This window comes from Vespa velutina, chromosome 7, assembly GCF_912470025.1.
Source record: "Vespa velutina chromosome 7, iVesVel2.1, whole genome shotgun sequence".
In the NCBI taxonomy this organism is placed as follows: domain Eukaryota; kingdom Metazoa; phylum Arthropoda; class Insecta; order Hymenoptera; family Vespidae; genus Vespa; species Vespa velutina.
The window spans coordinates 62,371-87,290 of NC_062194.1; the positions used below are offsets into that span (position 1 = coordinate 62,371).

A 24,920-nucleotide genomic window follows, 5' to 3' on the forward strand; every position below is an offset into this window, starting at 1 on the left:
TCTACGATAACAAACTGTTTCAATGGTGAAAAGATGGAGGATGCAATGTCGGTATTAATTGATTCAAGTTGAAAGTAACGCTAGGAAAATGGTTCGTAATCGACTAGTGAAAGTGTTCTTTTTGTGTTAAAACTATTTTATTCGGTCGTATTATCTCGTGCGTCCTTTCTTGTTTCAGCTCTCTCTCTCTCTCTCTCTCTCTCTCTCTCTCTCGAGCGAGCGAGCGAGCGAGCGAGCGCGTTTTCTTGCGTAAGGAAAAAACACAAGTTTCGTTAGATATGGATTTCGTAGTTTGCGGAATACCTCACGTCTAACACCTCTCAAAATGTGATCTAAAGATTGTTTCTCCAATGACATGGAGAAACAATCGAGCGACGCATCGCTCAGCGGAAAGATTTTTGCAAGAATCCTCTCTGCGAATTTCTTTCTCGTCCAGCTTTGAGAAAGCTGTCGCATTAGTCGGTCTCATTAGCGGGAAATTCAAAGGACGATAAGCTCGATTTATCTTCTTCCGTAATGATTCTTAATAGCAGATTTCACGATGTAAGGAACGTCGGATATCGTTTTAATTGTCAATCGTTAGCGCGTCTTTCGTACTTTCTTTTGAGACATATTTTATCGAGTGTTACGTTAAATTAATAAAATCGTCTCGTTGCGTAATACCTTCGAAACCTTGGAAATAATTGGAGATGTTTAGAGATGTTTATTCAAAGTCCGCTTGATGGATAGCGAAATGAAATAAAAGTCGCGTCAATATTTATTTTTCAAAACTTTTCGAAACTAGTTTCGTTTAATTCATGAATGAATAAAATGAAACTCTTATAGAAACACAACGAAAGATCGTTTCGTTGTGTTTCTAGACGCAACACAAACCAAAAAAATATAATAAATAAAAGAATTATTAAATAGTAAAAGGGAAAATTTCCGGATTTTATTGCGATATCTTATCAAATCTTATCGATAAAGCCGAAACAATACGGGTATAAAGAGAGGAATGTATACTAACGGAACAACGGCTCATTCTTCGCCAAGTAATTTCGAATAGTCTCTTTCGTTCATGCGCCGTAACTCTTTTAATTGAAGATCCGCCTACGCGATTAGAATTTCCTGCGACTTCCTAAGCCTCGTCATAATTTAAGCGTGTTTTCTCGTATCGACGATGCCAGTGAAACGCCAACTACAAAGCGGATTCTTCTTTTCTTTCTTTTTTCTTATCTTTTTTCTTTATCATACATCTATTACTGTATCTATCTTCCTTTCTCCTCTTCATGAAACTTTCAGTTTTGCCTGTAATTAATTGGTATTAGATCGGTACCGATCTCAGGACATGAAATCGGTTTCTCCTTTTCTTCGTAACAACGCATACTCGAGAAATTTTAGACTCCCATCCTATTAGGATAATGAAAATAATGAGTGCGTTTAAATCTGAAAAAATTAACTCTCCTTTTTCCAAGAAGGCGTTTGTAATTAAAGACTTGTACGTTAGGCGATACGACAAAGCGAAACGTTTCCTAATCATCCCCGGAAGATGCGAGAGAGAACGTTTCACGCGTCGATATCTCGTGATGGCCGTATAACTCCGTGGCCGTTCGTCTAATCGGACTCGTCTAGAGGTATTAGTATCTCGATAGAAATAGAAACTTGTTGAATTTCTTGTCGGCGGTGAACTTTATATATATATATATATATATATGTATATATATGTATATATATGTATATATATGTATATATATTAGGAGAGGAACACTCCTAAATGAATAATCTTTGTAATACTTTCGCGTTCGAGATCAAGATTTTTAAATAGTCGTCAAAGGAGCCTAATAGTAAGAATTCACACCAAGGCCAAGCATATTTCTTTCTTCCTTCGTCGGGAAATACGGATATGGTTCGAGGATAAAGGAACGAATGTTAAACAATGTTAAATCGATGGCAACTGATTTAGTCGAGTCTCTCTCTCTCTCTCTCTCTCGTCTAACATTTAAACGCTCCAAAAGTTCCAATTGAAATTGACGCAACACGGAATACGAGTTCGTTCCGGACTATTGCAACGAACTAAGGGATAAGTTTTGAATGTGTCTCGCGTTTGGTAGTTTTTCTCTCAACTTTTATCAAGCCCGATCATTGACATTTATACTTGCATAACAAATTTATTATGTTATTTTATCTGACGATACATTTCGAAAGTATTTATCGAAAGAAAAAGAAGAGTAAACGGAGAAGGATACGTATATATTTATCAGTTTTGATGATTTTCTTACGCTATCTTTGAGAAAATATTGACTTAACCGACTCGGCACATATTTTTTAACTCTTTTGTTTAATACATTTCATTAAGACAGTAATCGAGCAATTAAGTGGAACGGTCGGTACTCGTATCAGATTTTGTACGCATCGCGAAATAATATACTAGGTAGGTATTTGAAGGGAAATTGTGAAAAACGATAAAATCGACGTTGACCTTAAGATCAACGCGCTCTCGCCTTCCTTCTCGAGGTACGAGAGCACTTTGCCTAACTCGGTGTAATTTTCCTATCAATCCGGAATGCTCCAGCTGCGAGCTTCATCGAAACAATGACGAATTGGAAGCGTTGTCCAAGGCCTCTCCTTAGACTCATGGCGTTAATGGAGATACTAATCGCTAAGTGAACGTCTCGTTGTTATGTTATTATTGTCGTCTTAGTCATCGCTCTCGATACTATGCTTTGCACTTGATTCGTGCTGATCCAATTCTCTGGTTAAATCGGAGGAGAGGAGAGTACGCATTTGCTGATTCGCGTTAATACACGTCTTTGATATTTCCAAGACGTTTTAAACAAATCGATTTTCCTCACTTATTCTTTTCTTGCTCACAGCTTCAGACCTGAAAGAAGAAAGGTCATTGCAAATGATCGTATAGATAGTTGCAATGTTCGCAAAGAAATGGACGGTTAGTTGCGTATTTCGTTGGAGAAGGTTACCATTATGCAACGATTACGTGTATGTATACGGAGCGAATTCGCGCAATTATCTCGATCATTATGATCGTGGTGCGAGTACGGTGAATGGTTTGCATAGAAATAGAGAACGCAACTGGCGTCGTCACTGTGGAAATCGCTTTAAATTTTGCTACGTGGAAGGTGGCAAGAGAAGGTATAAAAATGAAAGAGACGAAAACAAATAGAAAAAAGAGAAAAAAGAGGAAAAAGAGAAAAAAGAAGAAAATAAAAAAATAAAAGAGTAAATAAACGTCGGCAATTGTTCACGCTCGGCAAAGAAAACGAAACGAAATCGAGAGTAATGATAGAAGATAAAGATAAAAAGGAACGGAACCAAAGCCGTTCTCTAGGTGGCACGTATTAAGTGTAAAATCGATGTTTTCGCGACGAGACGCGACGAGTGCCATGTCGAAATGCGCCGTATTTCAATCGTCGTGTCGAAATAATCTATCGATATTAATTAGCAAAGAGAATCGTTTGCCGGACAACAATCACGTCGGTTACGATTTGATTAGAGCGAACGCGCAGGCGTAAGGATTTACACGATAAAAGGTGATAAATATTCTACGAGAAAAAGTAACGTTGTCGTTCGATGATCCACGATCTCGCCTTTGGACTATCCAGTTTTGATTAATAGCTCGGCGCTTGTCTCGAGCCGGACTTCAATTCAGGTGGCCGCTGCGTACATTGTCTCGATGATACACCTAAATGGGACACGGGGGCTGGTTAAAAAAAGATCATAAAGCCCGATACGTGCGTGCGTGCGTGCGTGCGTGCGTGCGTGCGTGCGTGCGATAATGTAATTGTTTAAGTTCGTTGATTCAGATCTACGACCGACGATAATCTTGATTTTTTTCGAGGACGCCGAAAGGAAGACCGAGAGAAACTTAGGCGCGTCTTTTTTTTTTTCTTTTTCTTTTTCTTTTTTACACTCTTTTCGACGGAGAACGGCACAGGCTATCCGATTCGGAGGCGGAGGATACTAGAGAGGAAGAGAAAGAAAGAGAAGGATCAAGGAGCGGCTGTTCTCGTTTGCCTTTTGAATTTTTTGCTTCATTCTAGAATAGAGAGAATATCCAGAGCCTTCTGATAATTCTCATTGACGCATGACCTGATATTCGATCCTTTGCCATAACGAAGTATCTCGACGGTAAACTTCTAACACACGTTTCTACCAGGACTTGAGAATCGGGTCACTTTCGATTTTAGGAAAGTTCATGCAAAAAGGGTTAGATTTTGGAAAGGCGTAACTCCGTTAAAGTAAACTCGAAGAGTTTCGAATGTCGTTATTTTTCTTTTTTTTTTTATCTCTTGTAGCCTCCTTTCGAGCACAAAGATGCATCTGAATGAATTCGTTTCTATATTTTTTACTAACATTCGTTATTGCCATAATGATAAATTAAAATGATGATAAATTAAAATGAAAAGCTTTATCGAATCGAATATGGCCATTATGAGTCCATCATGATCCTAATGGTCCTTTGTAAACGGGAAATTTCTTTAATCGAAATTCATGAACTCAACCGAGTTCGCCTCGTCTCCCCATATTTGCAAGTTCATCGGACGGTCGCTTCGATTTATTATAATCTTTCTTCGATTTATACGGACTACGTGCCGGCTTTTTCAACCGATATAACGTTAATCTCGTTTTAGCATCAAATGCTCCGCATAGGGTTGAATTTTTCAATCCATAAACTGGCTTAATACGCGATTGTAACGTGATTACAATTGTACCTGCGCATGTTCAGATCGAAACGTAGCCGCGAGACAAGTGGTCGCAAATTAAAACAACACTCGCAGCGATATCGCGAGATCCCTTTAATCGAAAATTGGATAGCGACCATAAATTTCGTCCGCGCTCGCAACGAATAATGCGGAAATGGTTAATAAATTATCGTTGTCGCTTAGATTTAACGAATACGCGAGTCGAAGGGTAGAATGTATGTAGGGACTCTTTCTCTCTCTCTCTCTCTCTCTCTCTCTCTCTCTCTCTCTCCCTCTCTCTCTCGTCCTTTTGTTTTCTTGCCCTTTAGCTAAGGTCTCAATAATATCAGATCTTGTCCTCATCATTTCACAGAGTGCTTGTCGATTAACGACTGCCGATACTTGTAGCAGGAGGGAAAGTTTGTCTCGTTAAAGAGTACATCCGTATAGATTTCGAAAGAAGCTAGATTTCGAAGAACGAGAAAATGATTTTGAAAAAGAGAAAGAGGAAAAGAAATGTTATATTGCTAGATCTCTAGTATTATATATTAATGGGCTTTAACTAGAAAAGATAATGGGATGAAATTAGGAAAGTAACTTATACAATGATACTGCCAAGTAAAATCAAATGAAAGAAGGATAAAAAAGGATAAAGTTTATATAAAAATAGTGATAGTAATAATGAAAGGTAAATATGTCTAATTGGTAAAATAGTACGGTGAAAGCAGAAAAAAGAATGGCGAACCGAAAAAAATCGGTTACCAGCATCTTTTCTCTTTCACATCCAAAAAGAAATTCCTTGCGACTATATGTCGCTCTAAAAAGGAAAGCAACATCGTAACTGTGGTCCGGTTCGTTTCGATAGTTTCACTCCCTTGAGAGACGCCGTACGTCTTAAACATCGTTCCTTCCAGACGCAAAAAATAAGATTAACAGCCGAAAGGACACATAGTTCGTGTATAAAATGTATTGCTCTCTATGAGAGGTTTCTGTCATTTCGTTTCTCTCTCTCTCTCTCTCTCTCGCTCGCTCGCTCGCTCGCTCGGTCGCTCGCTCGCTCGCTTCGTATATTTATCCATTTCTTTTTCCCCGTTGAAAAAATATTTGACGCGCGTTTAGAAGGACTATTGTCGTCCGGCCACTCGTCGACCCAGCTATTTGTATAACCATACGTGAAATTTTCCATGAAGAATCAACGTGTCCGTGAACATATCTAAGTAAAAGGCAAAATATAGAAATGGCTAGATAATTATGATGTAATTGCCGTGGTTTATGAACACGTACGTACGTATTTGTACGTATGTAAGTGCAAGTAAAGATGGATAAGTATATCGTCGACTAATTAATTAATTAATTCTCTTATAGAAGCGTAATTATTTCGTACATCTACCGTATCACAATTTAAGCTTCGCACAGATAGTACAAAGATATAATTACTATAATATATTTTGAATTATAATCTCGATTAGATCTAAAAAGAAACGCAATTATTTGATACTATGGATAGCTTAGGTATTGCGATATGTTTCTTTTACTTTCTATGCAACAAGTAAATACTGAAGAAGCACATATTTACATTACCCGTATAGCCCGTATTTATGTGGGTATAGGTTGAGATCTCGATTAACGTTTACGTCTCTTATCGTTATAAATATTCTTGATGATTCAATCGTCCGCCCTTTGAAATCGAGACGACGTCCTAATTTGAAGAGCGCACTTTCCCTTTGAGTCTCGAATGCTAAATGGGTCTGTCTCACGTTGCTCGGCTTCGAGTATGAAATTTTTCACGCCTTATCGCGAACCGTCAAGTATGATTCGCGTCATACTTGTCCCGAGAAAAGATGTCACGCCGTGAATCGCACCGTAAAATTTGCATCTGCCAAGGCATTCGGGATAAGTGAGAGAAAGAGAGATTCGCGAGACAATGGGTCGGCGGCATTAAATCTGACCTCGTGACGTAACGAGAAAGGATCGATCAACGGATCGAAAAAGGTAATTGTTCCGCAAAAATGTCAGTTTGACGAGGAGTCAAGTAAAGTATAATTATTTAAGAGAAACTGATTCCGATTAATCTTCTCGAGAATTCTCCCTACCATCGAACATTCGTCAAATCATTTATTTCTCATCTCGAGTGCTTTCCCAAGGACGAACGATTATATTTTTGAGATAATATATCTAGGTAATTGAAAACATTTGCCCGTTAAATAGCGCATATTTAGCGAATGCGCATATTTAACGAATACGCGTACAGCTTATTTATTAAATATCATGTCGGTTTTTTTGCAATTCAAATTAAACGTGTTTCGTGAGAATTAATTAATATTTATCGTCGCCAAGCGACACTGTATCCTTATTTACTCAAATTCCACACACGCACGCACACACACATATATATATATATATATATATATATGTGTTACATTTATGGCGTCTCCAAAAATTAGTCTCGATATTTATTACCACAAAGTATTATATATTATATCTCGAAACGATCTAAGAAACATTAATCTATAGAGAAATCCAATTATTCGATCGATATATGAGTATAAGTCCTGTAAAAACGTGTAAAAAAGTAATTATAAGTAATGTAAAAGATGCACAAAGTTACACAGAAGATGTAAAATCGAAAAAAAATTGTGACGGGAGAAAAAAATAAGGTATATAATTTTCTAAAGCGGCTTCCTTATAAGCGATCATCTCGTAATGATTGATTAATTGTAGCTGGGCCATCAATAATGATTCGATTTTCATTTAATTTAAAAAACGTGAAATATAAACGTAATATATTCGTTCGCTCGTTCTTATTGCGATTCCTTTTGGGATCTTGGGCAAAGAGAGCCGAGGAGTAGGCGCACGCACATAGCAGGAAGAAAGCGAAATAACTTTCGAAGCGATTAGAAATAGGCACGCCGTCTCGTCTATACGCCATCGTCGGCTTCGGCTTTCGGCTTTGGCTTCGGTTCCTCGAGCAGCAAGAGTAACGGCAATAGCAACGTGGCGGCTAACGTATGGTCGTTCGGTTAGACCGAGAGCACGGCCGAGCGGAGGAACGAATATCAGTGAAAGTCGCTGAATGAAACGAAAAATGTGCCGATCTATTTACATATCATTGATTCGAGTGTTCAACGAGTACGTACAACATTACGCAACAATGTACGCCGCATAAATGTATTGTGCTAACAAGGATCACTCCTACTGGAATCTTGGAAAATAATATATTACGATATGTATTTCTTATGGACTCTAAGGCGATCGTATTTCAATATTTATATTTAATATTAAAATTAAGATATGAAATAGAAGAAATGCAGGTACATACATACATATGTACGTATGTACGTATGTACGTATGTATATATATATATATATATATATATATATATATATATATGTGTGTGACGTTTTAAGTAGATATAATATTTACTTACTTTTAAATACTGCAGAAGGCTAGTCGATAGAAAAGTGGTGGATAGATACGTTGTATAAGTAGTAATAATTCTAAATTATTGCCAACCTAATCATGAATGAAACATCGTTGTTATTATGCAATTATAATGAAGCAGTCATGAAAACGATATATTTAACGATTCTCTCGATAATCGGTTCGATTTTTAATTAAAATAACTCGAGTTATTTAAGACAATTTCTCTTAAATTCATTAAGGACTTACTGAATTTCGTGACTTACCCTATTCCATTTTAATGGTCTCAATAAGATCATTGGCAGCACCCCATTCAAATCTCTAATCTAAATTTTAATAATATTTTAATAATATTTTGAGAAATTCTATAGTCGATCGCTGTAATCGTTCCTTACGTTACTTGCGTATACGTATTATAATGAAAGAGGAATAAATATTAATTGTATTTGCCGCTAATGCGAAAATAATTGCAAGTACGGCCGAGAATGTGTACCATATTTTATTTCTTTCTATATCGGAGAAAAACGAACGTACCATAATTGCTAGCAGACAATGTAAGCATTATCGTCGAAATGAGCGGACAATTTCTGTAGAATACTAAAATATTTACTCGCGATAGAATCGAGAGTTATACTCTCTTTATCGATATTTCGAATGTTGACAACTTCAGTAGATGTCTAATAATCGCCGTATCATTGTAAATGAATCTTTTTATTTTTTATTTTTCCTAATAAGAAGAGATTATCATCTTTTCTTCTTTTCTTCTTTTTTCTTTCGCAGGCTTCAAATTAGTGCAGCAAGTTGATATTTTCATACAAATTATTCCCCCAAAGAAATAATGTCTTTAAAAGCCAGTTTTCAAATGCCAGGCGCACCACGCGTATGCTGTAACTATTAATTACTTATACCTTGGAATAGGAAATGTTAAGATATGACGAAATTCCTTTCGCTACATTTCTTAACCGGCGATGTACTAGAAATGCAATATAAATATTATCTATTACTATCTATCGTATATGTTAGTATCGAATAATTAGAGATTAGATCAAAACGATCATGTTAACAAGTCGACGTACCAATAGGATTTTATTCGTTAGTTCCTGGTGAATCTTTTTCTATTTCGTCGTATGTAAAGTTACGTACCAACGTAATACGTACGATCTATAATGTGCTCTCGTAGAAACGTCGAATCTTATTGTCAAACCTAGATCTCGTAGGAATATTGCCAACGGCATACCAAAACGCACGCGTAACCAACGTTCTTACATTGGCTCATGACACGAAGATTTCCCCTTGTAACATAAATCGCAGTCGGACGACATCGTGACTATCCTCCAGAGATTTTTAACGATCTTATTAGACCAGTTCCGGGAAGGATCGTTCCCCTCGGAACGATATGTTTGGTCCTATTAAACTTTTAACATTTAATAATCGTTAGCTCGAACGAAATTTGATTGAAATTATATTAGTTAATTGTAGGATATTATCGAAAGAATACAAAAAGTACATTTAAGTTTAAATGATAGAAGGTGAAGATGGTGCACGTGGAATTGTCAGGTGCATAAAGAAATGCCAGTTAGTTGCTAAATGAGATCGACAATGAGCAAGTCATATGGAATTTCGTATTTATGCAGTCAGCCGAACTGGTATTCCATACGAGGCTACCTTGCGAGACTCGCATAAATACGTGCGAACCATTCTCTGCGATATTACGGTTCGTCTGCCAGCAACCATTGACGGGCCAAGAGACGATTGCTTTCCTATGGAAATCTAGTTTGATTCAATAATAGATCAGCCGACATTGTTCGGTCGACTTCACTTTTCTCGGTAGGTCTAAGCTTTCCATAAGAGTTGTAAAACGAACCTAAAGAATTTCACCGGCGCGAACTATTTTAAACATGTGTCGGACAATGGACAGTCATAATTAAAGCCGAATCACGGAGAGTCCCTAGAATTTCAACTATTCTTCGTTCTGAGAATAGTCGAAAAAAAGTTCCCTGAGAATATCGAGTCGGGATGATATATTTACGGCGCATATTCCCTTTTCCTCTCTCTCTCTCTCTCTCTCTCTCTCTCTCTCTCCCGCTCCCGGTATTTAGTCACCAATCACGTTATTCGAGTTGAAATAATACATGTCCGTTCTAGGTCCAATAGATAGAATTCTAGAACGACTTCGTACTTGTTTTAATAAACCGCTAATTTTTTAAATTCGTCGAATTCTCGACGACGGCTATTAGATCGTTACGGTTCGTGTAAAAGAAGTGACAAAAAATGATTGCCTGTTGCATTGCCGGTCTAATGCCTTCGCGGAAAGAGTAATAGTAAGAATAGAGCGATTACTTTTTCGTTAACATAAGACGTTGTGACATAACGCATGTAAGGAGCAAACAAAGTTTAATGACCATATCGCTGAGTTGATTCTTTGTATTTTAATATACACGTACCGAATAAGTTCTTTTCTTACCCGTTACTTTATTACTTAGTCTTTTTTACATTCGTTCGAAAGTATGGAATACAAGGACCGTGCGTGATCGTTAGACGAGAGATTCAGTTCCAAGATAACCGTCGACGAACATTGTCCACGAAAAGACAGTTCGACGGTCGATCGGATAAACGAAAGTCGACAAAATCGATCGACCAGACGCAAAGATTGACAACATTTAACAACATTTGCTAGTAGTTGCTTTGCCAGGTAGATATCGAGCGCGGTGTTTGGTTCACGTTCTAATGAATACGCGAGCGAAACGATTGTTCGGTTCAGGACACTTGCGTTAAGAAGCTATTTAAAATGGCGAATACTAGTTTTATACTCCGAAAGGGCGACATTGAGCGCTCCGAGCGTTACGATAATAAATCATGAAACGATAAAACACGGTAAGATAGCGAAAGGCGACTATGAGACAAGGCATCCAGACCGTTACGCTTACGAGCGTCTAATTCAAACGGCAACGTCATTGCTAACCTTTGCGAAAGGAACTTGGAATAACAATGGTCACGAGTTTCTCTCTCTCTCTCTCTCTCTCTCTCTCTCTCTCTCTCTCTAATCCTTTCCAAAGTTTTTTCCCCCTTCTTTTTCTTTTCAGTTCAAGTATTTCGTCATTGTTACGTACAATCGATCTCTAATTGTTAAATAATTCTTAGATAGATATATCCTTTATTTGCCTTAATTAATTTGATAATCGTACATTGGTAGCCGTGCAACTCGAGTAGGACGAATTTTCGGAGAAATATTATCTCGATATAAGATGGCCCGGTGCGAGAACGATATTTGACCAGCTAGATACTTGACCCGTACGATAAATAAGGTACGTAATAGCGCTCTGTAGTGGAAATTAAAGTCGTTACATCGAGCTTTTTTCTTTCTTCTTTTTGTTATCTTTTTGTTTGTTCGTTTTTCTTTTCTCTTTAATGATCGATTTGCGTTTGCTTCGTGAACGCTTCTTCGAAAGCCCCCATACGGTATACTATGGTATACTATGGTAATACTATATGTATTTTGTTATGCATAAAATCATAATCATTCGCGCATAAATCAGGAATCTTCGAAACATCCAGTGTGAAAAAGGCGATTCAAAGCGACTCGAATGTAAACAAACAGGGGTACTATTATATTTTCAATCATAATCAATATGTATATGCGCGATAAGAGCCAGCTTGTTACGACCTACGTAGTAAGTATTTATTTACTTACTTACTATTGTTGATTCGTTACGAAGGAGTGAACGCTCGGAGGAGAATCTATTCCATTCTTCCTCGTCCAACGCCCATGCGATGGTTGACTCTTGTAAGGAGCCTTTTAATAAACATTATGCCGCGCTTACACGCCTAGATGAGATCTATCCCGCGAACGTAACGAACGAGGAAGTATACGTTCCTAGATATCTGTCACTTTAGAAATCTCTTGTCTCGCGAACACGCCAATGGATCTGCCAAGGATTGCCGATGTTCTTTTTCTTTCTTCTGCTTTCTTTCTTCTTTCTGAAAACGTGCCACTTTCACTCGTTTATTTTCCTTTCAAAACTATTTTTCCATCTCACAAGGACCGATGGATAGCTCGTACGTTCAATTCATGCAGCAGTTTTTCTTGCTTCTAGTAAATCGGAAGGCCTTCGAATTAACATTTTGAGAATACTCACAATCAGGAGAAAATAAAGAAAAGTCGTTCCTATTTTTCTGGATCTTTTCTTTTTCTTGTCGTTTTCTTTTCTTTCCTTCCCTTCTTTTTTACACGATCGTTCGTTTAAGAACGAACGCTTTCTTTTCGAACACGCGGATATGCGGCCTCGAGATGCACTCTTTCCTCGAATTGCTCCAGATCCCTTTCCTTAAACGTATTTTCCAGGAAACACCTTTCACCTCGAAAGATTAAAACTTCGCGACCGATGCGCAACTGGTTATGAATAAAAGGGATATCGCGAGTGACGACTATTCGCATAATCATTCGATAATTAATGTCAGAGCGTCATTATAGCAATGAGTCTCGTTAAATAGACATGGTGTATTTTCACTCGGTAAGATACAATGTTACGTACCTTTCGCGTATGCGAAATCAACTGCGACGCATGAAAGACGTACGTAATAAACACGATTGTTCCAACGAACGCGAAAATGAGAAGAGGCCAGATTAGATTTTTCAAGACTTGGATACTATCGGCGACATGCACCTCGGCGGCGCTACCTTATGCAGTGATTTGACAAAGGATTGAGAAAAAGAAAGAAAAAATACTAGAGGATAGAATAGATGGAATTAGATAAAAGAGAGATAAGAAGAAAGGATCTCTATGGCATTGTCACTCGTGATATTAGTTGTACATTTCTTCGACGCCGGCGTAATCAAGAATCAATTATAGATCGGTGAATATAGAATGTGTTTGGCTCACAATCGATATACGAAAGAAAAAGAAAATTGAACACGGCGACGCGCTCTGTGACCGACGCAATGTGTTACGAATCTTTGCAAACGATACGCGCCGAGGTAGTACGCGGTTAAATCCATCATTAATTCGCAGGATTTAATTCTCGCGTATACAATGGGCGACCACGGTAAGCCGATCCCACTCGTTCGATAAATTTCTTACCATCTTTCTTACCGCTACTACTATATATATTAGAAATAGTCGACGAGAAGACGGATAAAACGTTCGTCGAACGGCGAATTCGCACGCTCGTCTTGCGCAACTTGCGTTCGATATCGTAATCGAAAGGAAGGATTGGAGGAGGAAGGAATATCATAAATAACAGGGAATGGGAGAAACGTGTAAAGCTAGTCGGGCGGGTAACATTCGCGATCGTAAAAAATGTCTGATCCAGTGACGATAGATACGGTCCAACCTGAAATCGTATCGTTTACACTCTTTTATCTCATTTTCTTTATCTCGAGTTTTTACGAGAAAATTATGCTAAGGCGAAAACAGAACAAAAATCTAGGACGATCGTGATTTTGTCAAACCTTCTTTCTCCTTCCCTTTCTTACATCGAAGAAATCTCACCGACACATCCCAACTGTGATTATGCACGTGTCTGTGACCGTGAAAGAACGCGGACGCAAAGAGAGCGAGATTTTCGGTGAAAGTTTCACGAAATGAAATATTGCTCCCGCTCTATTTCGCTAGATATAGCTTAAAAAAGATCAACATGGCCGTAGAACGTTTTATCTTTATCTTTCCTTTTCTCTCCGGGTAATAACAATTACACGTAATGGTTATTATTACGTATACGCCATTATTAACCGATAGTCGGTGTCCTATCTCTATGCAAATTTATTATCTTTCCGCAAAAAAATATCAAAGTGGATCTGGACTGAAGATTTAAATTAGAGATAAATAATAATATTAGGAAGAATGAAAAGTGGAGAACGCTTTCGTTGAACGTGGAGTTGAAATTAGAAGAGGTGCGAGGCAGTGAATTCTAATTGTAAGAATTTTCACAGCATCCAGGGCCGAACGAGCGCGCTCTCACGGAATTGCTCTCGGCGTTCTAAGGACACGATAATTATATAACACGACAGAGATTACTCTGATCGAGATAATGGAAGGAGTATGTACGTTTGCAAGCCGACGATAGAGAAAGGTATAGAGGGCTGGGGGAAGAGAGAGAGAGAGAGAGAGAGAGAGAGAGAGAGAGAGAGAACGAGTACGCACAGAGGAGGAGGCGGGTTCTAAGGCGCGCGAGATTGTCACGCGAGATCCGATCAGCAAGTGTTTCGTCAGAAAGTCAACGTGCAAGGTGTGCAATAAATCGTTGCTCTGGCTTTTGTTGGGCAAGGACGCACGATGACGGTAGTAACGTGCTACACATCCAACGCTCTGAGATAAAGATTAAAGATCGGAACAAAAGAGATGAGAGTAGAACGAAAGATGGGTGGGGGATCGGATAATCCAACTGGTTGGATATAGTTTGGCCGGATTGAGACAACGGTCGGCTAAGACTGGCTTTGTGGGAAGAGCGTGAGAGACGATTACCAATTACTCCTCCTCCGCCAAACGGACGAAGCTACCGAACGATCGATCGTTCGGTATCTCCGGTATTTCGTTAGCCGCTTTGTTACTCGCCGCGTTTACCTCATCCTTTGCCTCAGTCCTCCCACCGATGTTACCTCGTTAACCATTATCTTGCTTGCTTTTAGGTTAAATCGACTGGAAGAAGGATATGCGTATTGTTTCGACATTTCTTTAACCACCAACTTTCTCTTGGACACTCTTGGGAGTATTTCGTATATGGGCGTATATATGAGTTTCTTGAAAATTGCTCGATCGACTCGATGACGGGGTCTCTTATCGGGAAAGAGGGACGGAGAGTTACCTCTGATAGGAGGAACCTTCTTTTCTTTATGAATTCTATTTTGTGTTCATCGACTTTTTTTTTGCGACTTGAGAAAAGTGCATTTGCATACAATGTTACTCGTTGCATCGTAATTAGCTAATACGTAGCGATTGAATTTTGCCGTAGCACGATCCTGTTGCGTCACGGACGCGATCGACGTCCGTTCTCCGTGTAGCCTTGCACTAGCTAACACTGTCACGAGAATTAAATTATAAACTATGCTTTTACTTCCAAGTGAGCTCGTAGAAAAGTAAACGGAAGAGAGAGAGGAAGAGAGAGAGAGAGAGAGAGAGAGACAGAGAATCCCCCTTTTGGATCGATTTTCTGTCAGCGATCGTTCAGCTCGTCGTTAGCGTCTACTTTAGTTCATTCATGACTTCACGTTCGTTCGATTGGCTTATAAACGATGATACTTATCTCAGCACGAATAAACGAGCAAAAGGAGGGGCAAGATGATGTCAATTTGGATTGCCGGTAAATGTCAGTTATCGCATTGGCTTCAATTTCAGATGAAGATTAAATCTGAATTTATACTCGATTATTATTGGCCGGTAGCGAGAGCTATATTCAAAGGTGCAAACTATTGTCGTAGGATAGTGAAAGTGTTTGATCAGAGACCACTATTTAATATCCTAAGTATGAGAGTAGTGAGACGTAGGAAAGGATTAAAAGGAAAAGATAGAAACGACTTATGTGTCCAGCTGTGCGCGCGATTCGAGTCTTTCTCCCTCCCTCTCCCTCTTCTCTCCCTCCGTTTCTCCAACTACTTCCCTCTCTGGAAAGACTCGAAAATCGCGCGAGCGCTCGTGCGAGACGAATTGCAATGCTCGACACTCTTTCGGAGAACGTTCCGGTCGTTCGAGTGTACGCAAAGGAGAATGTGTGACCCGTTCTTACGATACGAGCCTCGGTCAATATTTTTTTCGACTCTTTCGACTCTTTCCCCTCCTATGCTAAAATTTTCTTCAGTCGATATGGCTAACGAAAAGAGATATTTTCGTTAGCCAGCCACGGTTAAACGGCGTTCGTTACTTACGAACGAAGCGCAGATAATACCGGTAGTCGCATGACCACTTGCAGTTTCACCAGCAACGTTTAATGACACGAGAAAGAGATAGACCGGTGGTAGTTACGTCCAATACGGTAATAAGCCTTTTGTCGATCGCTTAATTGTCCTTCCTCATTTTCTGTTTCCAATAAATCCACAATATCAGAGGTAATTTTACAATTATTTCTATTAAATTTGATTATCAAATATATCTATTCAAGTTAATAATCTCTGACAATGAAGTGGCATATAAATGCATCGATACAACGGCGAATCAAGAAAAGTTCACGTTGGTCCTTTGAATTTATTAAAACGACAATTTTTCTCGAAAGAATCGAAACCAAAGGAAATATATAGGTAATTGCTTACTCAGTTAGTTACTTACTTACCTTACGTCCGTCATTTTTATTGGCAAATTATTAATATTGAAGAGTAATATTTCTAAGAAGGCGATACCGTGGATAGCTCTGTATAAGAGATCGATGTCTTCTGTACGTGCAAGAGCCTATAATCAAGCGCGGTTCGAACGATGGTGAAATTACTTTACCGAGTCTACAGGCCGCACTGCGGCAATATGCGTTTTTATTGGGCTTTAATGGCAAGTATATGCGAGTGGACGCCGCTATATATTATGTGCGAGTGTGGATACGTAAGTAAATGCATATGTATTAAAGAAAGAACGTTTCCGTTCGTTTATATGTAGAGCGGAACCTCTACGGCTCTAGGGAAATACGGCAGAAAGATCGAACGAAAACGTATTTCGAGGGTAGGTGGGATTGACTGGGTAAATAAGCGTGGAAAGTAATGTTTCATGAGCGTAATTAAGCGTTTTAAAGGACGCGTTTAAGAACATAATTAGCCGGATGGGAGATAATTTTCATTTAAATTAAGTGCGGATGGACGTTAAAGCCGTTTAGTCGGGTTCGATCAGATTTTACATTTTTAGATTAGATTTATAATAATAACTTCGATTAAATTTATTTCTCCGTTAAGGATATTCGGTTCACTGGCTAAGCTCGACGAGGCTTATACATTTTATACATTTCTTATACATTTCTTCTTATATATTTATAAAAAAAAAAAAAAAAAAAAAAAAAAAAAAAAAAAAAAAAAAAAAAAAAAAAAAGACACGTATACGTATGAAACGTCGAAGAGTGCCGTCCTCGTGCATTCTTATGAGTTATACTCGTACATTCTTAAGAGTTTTCCACCAATAGAAATGCAATAGCTACCGGAACGCGGTCACCGCATGAAATTTCATGCTTCTCCTTTTTCCGCAGCGCTTCGCCTGATTTTTATGCGCATCCAAAGATATCATCTCGACTAGTCGTTTATTATTTGTTTCTTTTTTTTTCTTTTTTCTTTTCTTTTTTTTTTTTTTATCTGCATTTATATGACACCAAGATGGTCATCGATACGCGACATCCTTTGCTGGAAGAAAATCGTGACGTTACACGGTCCAAGCATCGATGTTAGCCCGCCAATGGAAGTGACTGATTTATTCGCGATTTCGAAATAGATATATACGACATACATATATCGTGCTAGGCTATATAAACTTTATTACAGTTTAACTTTGTGGAAGGAGACGGGCCGCTGGAGGGCGTAATTTTTTAGAACACGAAATAGCGAATACGCGCCGAACTAGAATTTATTTCCCGTCATAACGATCTTCGATACGATCGCACATAAATCTTCTTCAAGTTTGATCTATCGTCGATTTGTTTTTGACATTGATATTTGGATTTCTCGCTTCTCAAGCGCCTTTTTTCGGCCTATCTCGCGACGCGACGCGACGGCTTCTTCCTTTAAATGCCTACATTTCGAGCTCGTTTGTCTTCGTTTGTTGCACCGAAGTTACGAAGAATATCGCGAGATCTGGCTGCGACTGAGCCGTCGATCGGATCGGATCGGATCGGATCTATGGGCTAATAAGTGATTTCGTTTCAATCTCGCGAAAGAATAATAATTACCAACGATGGCTAAGAAATAGGGAAGGAGAGACGGTATTTTTTTCGATCACCGGGGAAGAAAACTTTCACTGAGGATACCGTAAAGAAATGAACTACGTACATACCGTACTGTACAGCATATGCACGTTTTACGAGTGGCAACGCGTTTTCTCGCACGCTGGAAATCGGAACACGCGTGCTCGGATTAACATAGAAGGGGGATAAGCCTTCGCCGTCTAGGAGGAATTAGGGTGAAAGTTTTCGAGAGACACCTGACTTAGATATTCGATCGAAGCGCTCTCATTATTTCCATCTCCGTTTATCTTTGTTTTTCCGTCTTTTCTTCTCTTTTTTACGAACGTGGTCCGATCCGTGGTGAAATATGCGTTTTACGTAGAAGGACGTTGCGCTTGGCTATCTACGTTCCAGTACGGATCGGAGAGAAGCGAAGGAAGGGAAGCTGCGAAGAAAAATCGTCCCATAATAATTAATCGATAATAATACTCTTCTATTGGTTCTCAAAATCATCGTGAGATAATAACAAAGTATAACAGTGTACGGATTCGTTCGTTTATTTTCTTTCACCTTACTCCGCTTTGCTTGAAAAGTCTTCCCATTTTCGGCCCTTCTTTTTCTTTTCCTTTTCTTTTTTACGTACTTTTTCTCTGCCCCAATGTACAAAAGTAATATTGCAAAGAATACAATTATTATGGTAGTCGTAATTCTTTACCAGCTTATTGGAACGTGAGAAAATTGTTCAATTGTTTCTCTCTATGCGCGAGTTCGAGTATAACTCTTTAGGATTGGCGCGCTCGGCACTAAGACGGAATTCTATTATTGTTCATTTCGAGAGATAGATTCGTCGCGAGCAAATACTTTCCCGGATGTCGAGCGGCAATAATAGTCGAAGATAATAAGATTAAGTCGATCATTTAATATTATAATATTATAATATTAGGAGAAAGCAATAAGATCGGTCGTGCTCTTGTCGCTGTCGTCGATCTTTGGCATCGAAAAGCATCGATCGCGAATCGATTGTTCGAAACGCGAACGTTCTCTATCATAGAAAATGATTCCTATAATAGTATAAAACTAGAAGTTTGCCACGCGAACGAACGTTCGCCTTGTTTGTAATTTTATTTGCGTTCGCGACGCGCATTCGTACGCAATATCGAGATATACCTGCGTAATGCACCTGCGTAAATAGTAATACCCCCGTTCTATTCGCGATATAATGCCGATCCTTATCCGAGAAATCGATATTCTGTTTAACGCTATACCGAATGCTGGACTCTTTCGACTCTCTCTCTCTCTCTCTCTCTCTCTCTCTCTGTTCTCTCGTTTCTTTCGTTCGCTTTTTTCTTTTTCTTTTCTCTCAAATAAAACGCGTTTATTCGTTGATTCGTCATCCCTCTTCTTTTCTTTTCCTTTCAATAAAATGTAATCTCATTACACGTCTTCCGCTTGGCTTTCTCTCCTATCATAACTTTCCATCTCGCTATTTCGTACGAAATCGAGCTACGATCGATTACGATCGATATTTGTTCGTTCGAAAATCCTTATTTCACCTTCATCGTTTGTTATTTATTCCATGCTCGGCATGCGCCAATGCTATTCGTTTATGGCTTAAGACACCGTAGCATCGAGAAGGGTGCATTTGTTCTCGCATTTCGTGCTCGAAATCACTCGATAAAGGGATCGGCTTGCGTACAATCGAATTGCATGGATTTGAAACTGACGAACGATTTGATGGTACCTACGAAGCCTGGACGTTAAACAATTTCACTCTCTTTTTATTAATAAGAGTTACATCATTTTTTACTACATCTTCACTTTCTCTTATCGATAGAGATTGCCCTGCTTGAGACAGATTTCTTAAGTTCTATTCTAACGAATGGCGGACCCTACCAAAAGTGCATTGTTTTTCATTGAAACGAAAGCAAAGTAAACGGATAGGTACATATGCCGTTTAACTATTACAGCCAATCAAAATTCCAGAATTTTGCTTTCGTGCGATCGAAGACGAATATCGCGATAATCATTTTAGAGCCATTCATTTTAACCTTCGCCTTGTTATTTTCTTGTTTGCTTGTTGTTCTCTTGTTCATAAATGAGATTTCTAGAAAATTTCATTAATACGAAATTCAATTGAAGCACGCGTCCTCTCGCGTTTACCGGACAAATTCAACGAACTAAATGGATTAGATAGAATTAACTTGGTATGTACGATTAGTATCGTTATACCGGTTCAGCTTTTTATTCGCCTTATTGTTCCTTAACCGTGAACCGAAAGTATATCGGAAACGTCCGTTCCACTTATTCGCATTCCCCTGATACTTAGCAAGTTCAAAGTGGATAGATGTATCTCTATTAGTGTTCTTCTAATGGCACGAAAAAGTGCAACGAGTGCAACGAGACAACAGGGCTAATGATCATTCCATTCTTATTACTTTTATTTGAACTTTAATGGAATGATGTCTCGCGAGAGGGGAGGAGAGAGAGAGAGAGAGAGAGAGAGAGAGAGAGAAGAAAAATGAGAGGCCTTTCGACGAGAGCTCCCGAAAAGAAGAACTTTCTTCTTTCTTTCTCTTGCAAATAAACGGCGTGTCAATGTGAAGGATGAAAGTACGCGTGCAATTACGCGGGGGCCCTTTCGAAACGCACGAAGAAAAAGTAGCGGTTAAAAAGGCCCGGCCGATCGGTCTCTCGATTCTTCTCGACCAATTCTTCTGCGTATAGAGCGGTGTAGAAATGAGTGCGAATGATGTAGGTACATATGTATTACACGCACAGACATTCACCGACAAGTTCGACTCTCTTTTTGCGAGTGAGTACGACGAGCCCTAATTAGCGGTTGCTCGTGGCACATGTAATTGTTCGGTTTTATCTGTTAATATTTTTTAACAAAACTATCGACTATTTGTTCGGAAAAATAATCGGTTAAACTCGTCGGCATCGAACCGTACAAGATTAGGGTAAGTATGCGAATTCAAAGTCGTTTCGTCTCAAAAAGCAAAAGAGAATGAACGAGAACGTTGTCGCGATACGATTTAGAACTACAGAGGGGGAAGAGAGAGAATGAACAGTAGACGCTCGTTACGATCATTTCACGCATCGTTACGATTCTGCTTCTCAACCCGGACTCCTCTAATGGACGATAGAAGCCAACTTCGTTTCGTTTATTTGTCTTTTGGCATGTTACTCACTCAATTAGACAGATATGTTGGTGCACTCGGAGTTTATTTAACAGGCGAAAACGATTCGAAAGGTGGAACTCCCGTCGATAACCGATTTGCGCGGTTTCGAGAAATGAATTGGGAAACTTCCGCTTTCCGTCGTCCATTCACGAGCAGTTATCTTATATGTTTCTTAGATTTAGATCCGTAGTTTATTTCATTTTTGAAAATGAATTTTTCGACTCGGGGATCGTAAATAATTGCACCAGGAGACATAACCGTTCTCGTCATATAATTGCCTGGAAAGTTGGTAAAGCTCGAAGGCAAAGTATTCTAGATGGATTTATGAATATCTTAATGACGTATAAAAAGTCTATAAATTTTTACGTTTAATAACGCAAAATGGGTTTCACTTAATTTCCCACGAGAGCGGTGCGATCGACGAGTACCGTAGAAAAAGTAGAAAAGTAGACAGTGAAGAAGGAGAAAGAAAGATAATAATGTCGATTAGACGATCATGGCTTAGAAACATGAGTCACGCGGAAGTCGATGCGAAAAATGTTAAACAAACGACATTTCTTTCCCCGATCTGTCTGTTTCTTCGATATCAATTAGTATAGAATTCAAATGCAACTTGAAAACTTTTTCGCTTTTCTCTGGAGTTGCGTTCGGAGAGATTAGCAGCCAATTCCGAAATTTCATTTGGCTTTCATTTGAGTCACGTTGTTACACGACCATTATACGCTTTTTTCTCGTTAAATTTAAATGTAAATTCGTTCGCTTTCGTTCGAGGAGACCGCACGAGCGTTTTTACTCGTGCTATTGACTACACGCTATCGATCCGCTATCGAGTCCAATCCCTTTATTCGGCCGACTTAGATATTGTTCGCGATATCTAACTCGTGGATATGGTGCGACCAAAGTCTATATAAGTAATTAACGATATGCGCCAAGACAAGACAGACAAAGTAAATAATAATGATAATGATAATGATAATGATAATAATAATAATAATAATAATAATAATAATAATAGTAATAATTCGTTAATTAACCGCGACGCGATATCGTAATGCGGAAGCGATTGTATTGAGCCACTATGCATAAACACAGTACGTCTCTTCCGACATATTATTTATAAATTTAAAAGAGGTTTTCCCGTGACCGCGATATACGGCGCGAACAGAGGGAGAGAGAGGGAGAGAGAGAGAGAGAGGGGTACGTCTGAATTAAACCAGAAATTTCTTTTCTCTTTTTCTTACTCTCGATCATTCTGAGACAGCTCGACGATCCGTTGGATCTGGGAAATTATTGGTTTTGGTCAACTTGCCGAACCCGGTATCCAGCGTGAATGGCAAATGATACTATAGAAGGCGAGCTCTAAGCCGATTTATCTATAGTTAATTATCGTTTCCCGTTGACAGCTACGAAACGTATCTATGACTATAGCACGACTTAATTAAATCCATACGCGTGTCTAGACTCCCCGTTGCGTTTCCGTGGCCAATTCGTATAATAACGAACGGCTACCTCGTTCGTTAGAACGAAGAAGAATCACGTCGTCAACAACGACTAATGCGATCGATTTTGGTCCTACAAACATATCCATTTCCTTTCACTTTTTCGTCCATTTCTCCTCTCCCCTTAAATATATAAGACTATCCACGTGCGATATTCTATAACGATAAACTCCCCGTAGAAATGGGAATCGAATATTAACGAATGAGAATGGAAAATCGATCGGTTCGATCGGAATTAGCCAGTATTAGGTGGGATTAGCTGGCATTAGCTGAAATCGACGAGTCGCGGAACGATAGGCACTCGGGCAGCCTATCGTGACGTGTCCGTTAACGCAAGAAAAACGATAAGCTTAATTTCGTATAACCGTTAAATCGAAAGGTACGCCTTGTTGCGATTGGATAACCGGCTCTCGTAAAAACTTTATAGCGAGTGCCCGGCCTTATAGTTCGTAGTTTGCGATAGTTTTAGAAAGTCGCTCAAAAACCCCATGGACAGTTCTCGATCGTTCGCAGTGTACGTCGATGTTTAAAGGTATCGGTTAACCGTAGATAATGTTATTCTTCTATCTCCTGATCTCGCAAATCGGCATTTTAATTCTGCGCATATTATTTTCACGTACTTTTTCTTTGACAAAGAAAACGAACCGATCAGAACGGCACCTTTTTTATTTTCTACTTTTCTCGCGACCATTATACCAATCAATTTATAATCTATCACTGAGTGAGCGATTTTTCGTAATTCAGACTGCGAAACCCTTTTTAAAAATTATCGGCAAATATGAAATAGAAAATGTGGAACGCGCGGCCAAAGTCAAAGGCGAGACTTATCCTTTGAGTATCGCGCGCGCGATTAGAATCTACATTAGAATAGAATGCCACGGAATGTGCGAGTTTAGCCGGCGAAATCGTTTTAAATAGCGCGTTTGTTAAACACGCGCGATACGTGACAGTGGCAGCTCGATTTAAATCTATCCAATCCATTCCATAAAAAGACAATCATTACGAGAACGAGAGGAATTTTTATTCGTTCAGATATCAGATATCTGTTCGTTAAGTCACGCCGAATAATACCCGATGGACAATATTAGATATTATTTGTTTGTCAATAATGAGAAAAGTTAAAAGCCGTTTATAACGTTTTATTACGGACGGACGATAAAAAAATTTGTCCATCTCTCCTCTCATGTAAAAGTTCCGAGTTTAATTTCGATTATTAATAAAGAGTACTCGATTTGAATCACACATCGGAAGGGCTCGGCGTAATTCCATTGAATTCCATTCATCCTGGCTCTATGTTCCACATTTGATCTCCGGTCTCTGCTCTCCCCGTATTCTGCAATCGCTCTCTCATTACGTCATTGTCCGTGCACCTTCTCGATTCAGAAGCGATCATAGGATCGATAGTAAATAGTCACGATTCGCATTCACAATGGTGCCAGGAACAGAGATCGGTTCTCGTATGCGAGAACGATTGCTCCTTCGAACGCTTTTACTTTTTAAAGCCAGGTGACCGGAACGCTTTGAAAAAGTATATTATCCAGAACGATCGATACAAAATCTTCCAATAGATCCGGATCGATCGATATAGGACGAGCGATAAAATCGAATGCAGATTTTCAATTAGCTCTTTTACAGGATTCTTCCCTCGACCCTTTTCTTTTGTCAACTTTGATCCTCGTTACGATTTACGGAATATCGATCGTCGAGTAATAAGGCTTTACAGTTAAAGGTTTATTCAACGACGATTTTCAGATAATGGGGGGAAAAAAAAGGAAAACAAGAGGAAGAAAGAAGTAATGAGAAATGACGGGTCAGCTCTGCTTTTAAACGAAAAGAAAAAGGAGAATAAAAAATAGACGAGGTTGGTGCGTAAAAAGGGAATAATTATAGCTGGCGTTACGAGCTAGTAGACGATTAGGTAGGAGTACGAGACGAGATTGTATTGTGCTCTTCTCCGTTTATAAGTTTCGAAAAAGAAAAGAAGCTCGTTTGTGAAACCAACGTCCTAAGAACGGTCTTACGTAATCATTCGCGGATCGCGGATCACAAAAGACAAATTCCTCCCGAAAGTAACGTAACGATTAAAACGAACCTGTCCAGAAACATATTTCTCAACGAACTAGACTTTCACGATAACAAAGAACAAAGAAAAGGGGAAAAAGAGGAAAAGAAGAAAGACAGATCGTTGGTCGCGACCGTGCCGTGCTCGATCGAGTCTTTCATTTGTTTAATGGGGAAAAAAGGTGCAAAATTTAATCTCGACGTGTAGACGAGACATCTTGGGGAATATGACTAGTGCTCG

General features: G+C 39.0%; 1 long non-coding RNA gene across 2 annotated transcripts in view; it reads right to left on the bottom strand.

The window, feature by feature from the left end:
- The window catches only part of LOC124950381, a 43,905-nt gene extending 27,378 nt beyond the window's left edge, over positions 1-16,527 (bottom strand). The window contains exon 1 of one of the 2 annotated variants that reach the window (XR_007101346.1): positions 16,360-16,527. This is a non-coding gene — a long non-coding RNA (uncharacterized LOC124950381). The remainder of the gene's footprint in view (positions 1-16,359) is intronic. The other variant, XR_007101345.1, reaches the window with a different exon arrangement.
- Between the last annotated feature and the right edge of the window lie 8,393 nt (positions 16,528-24,920).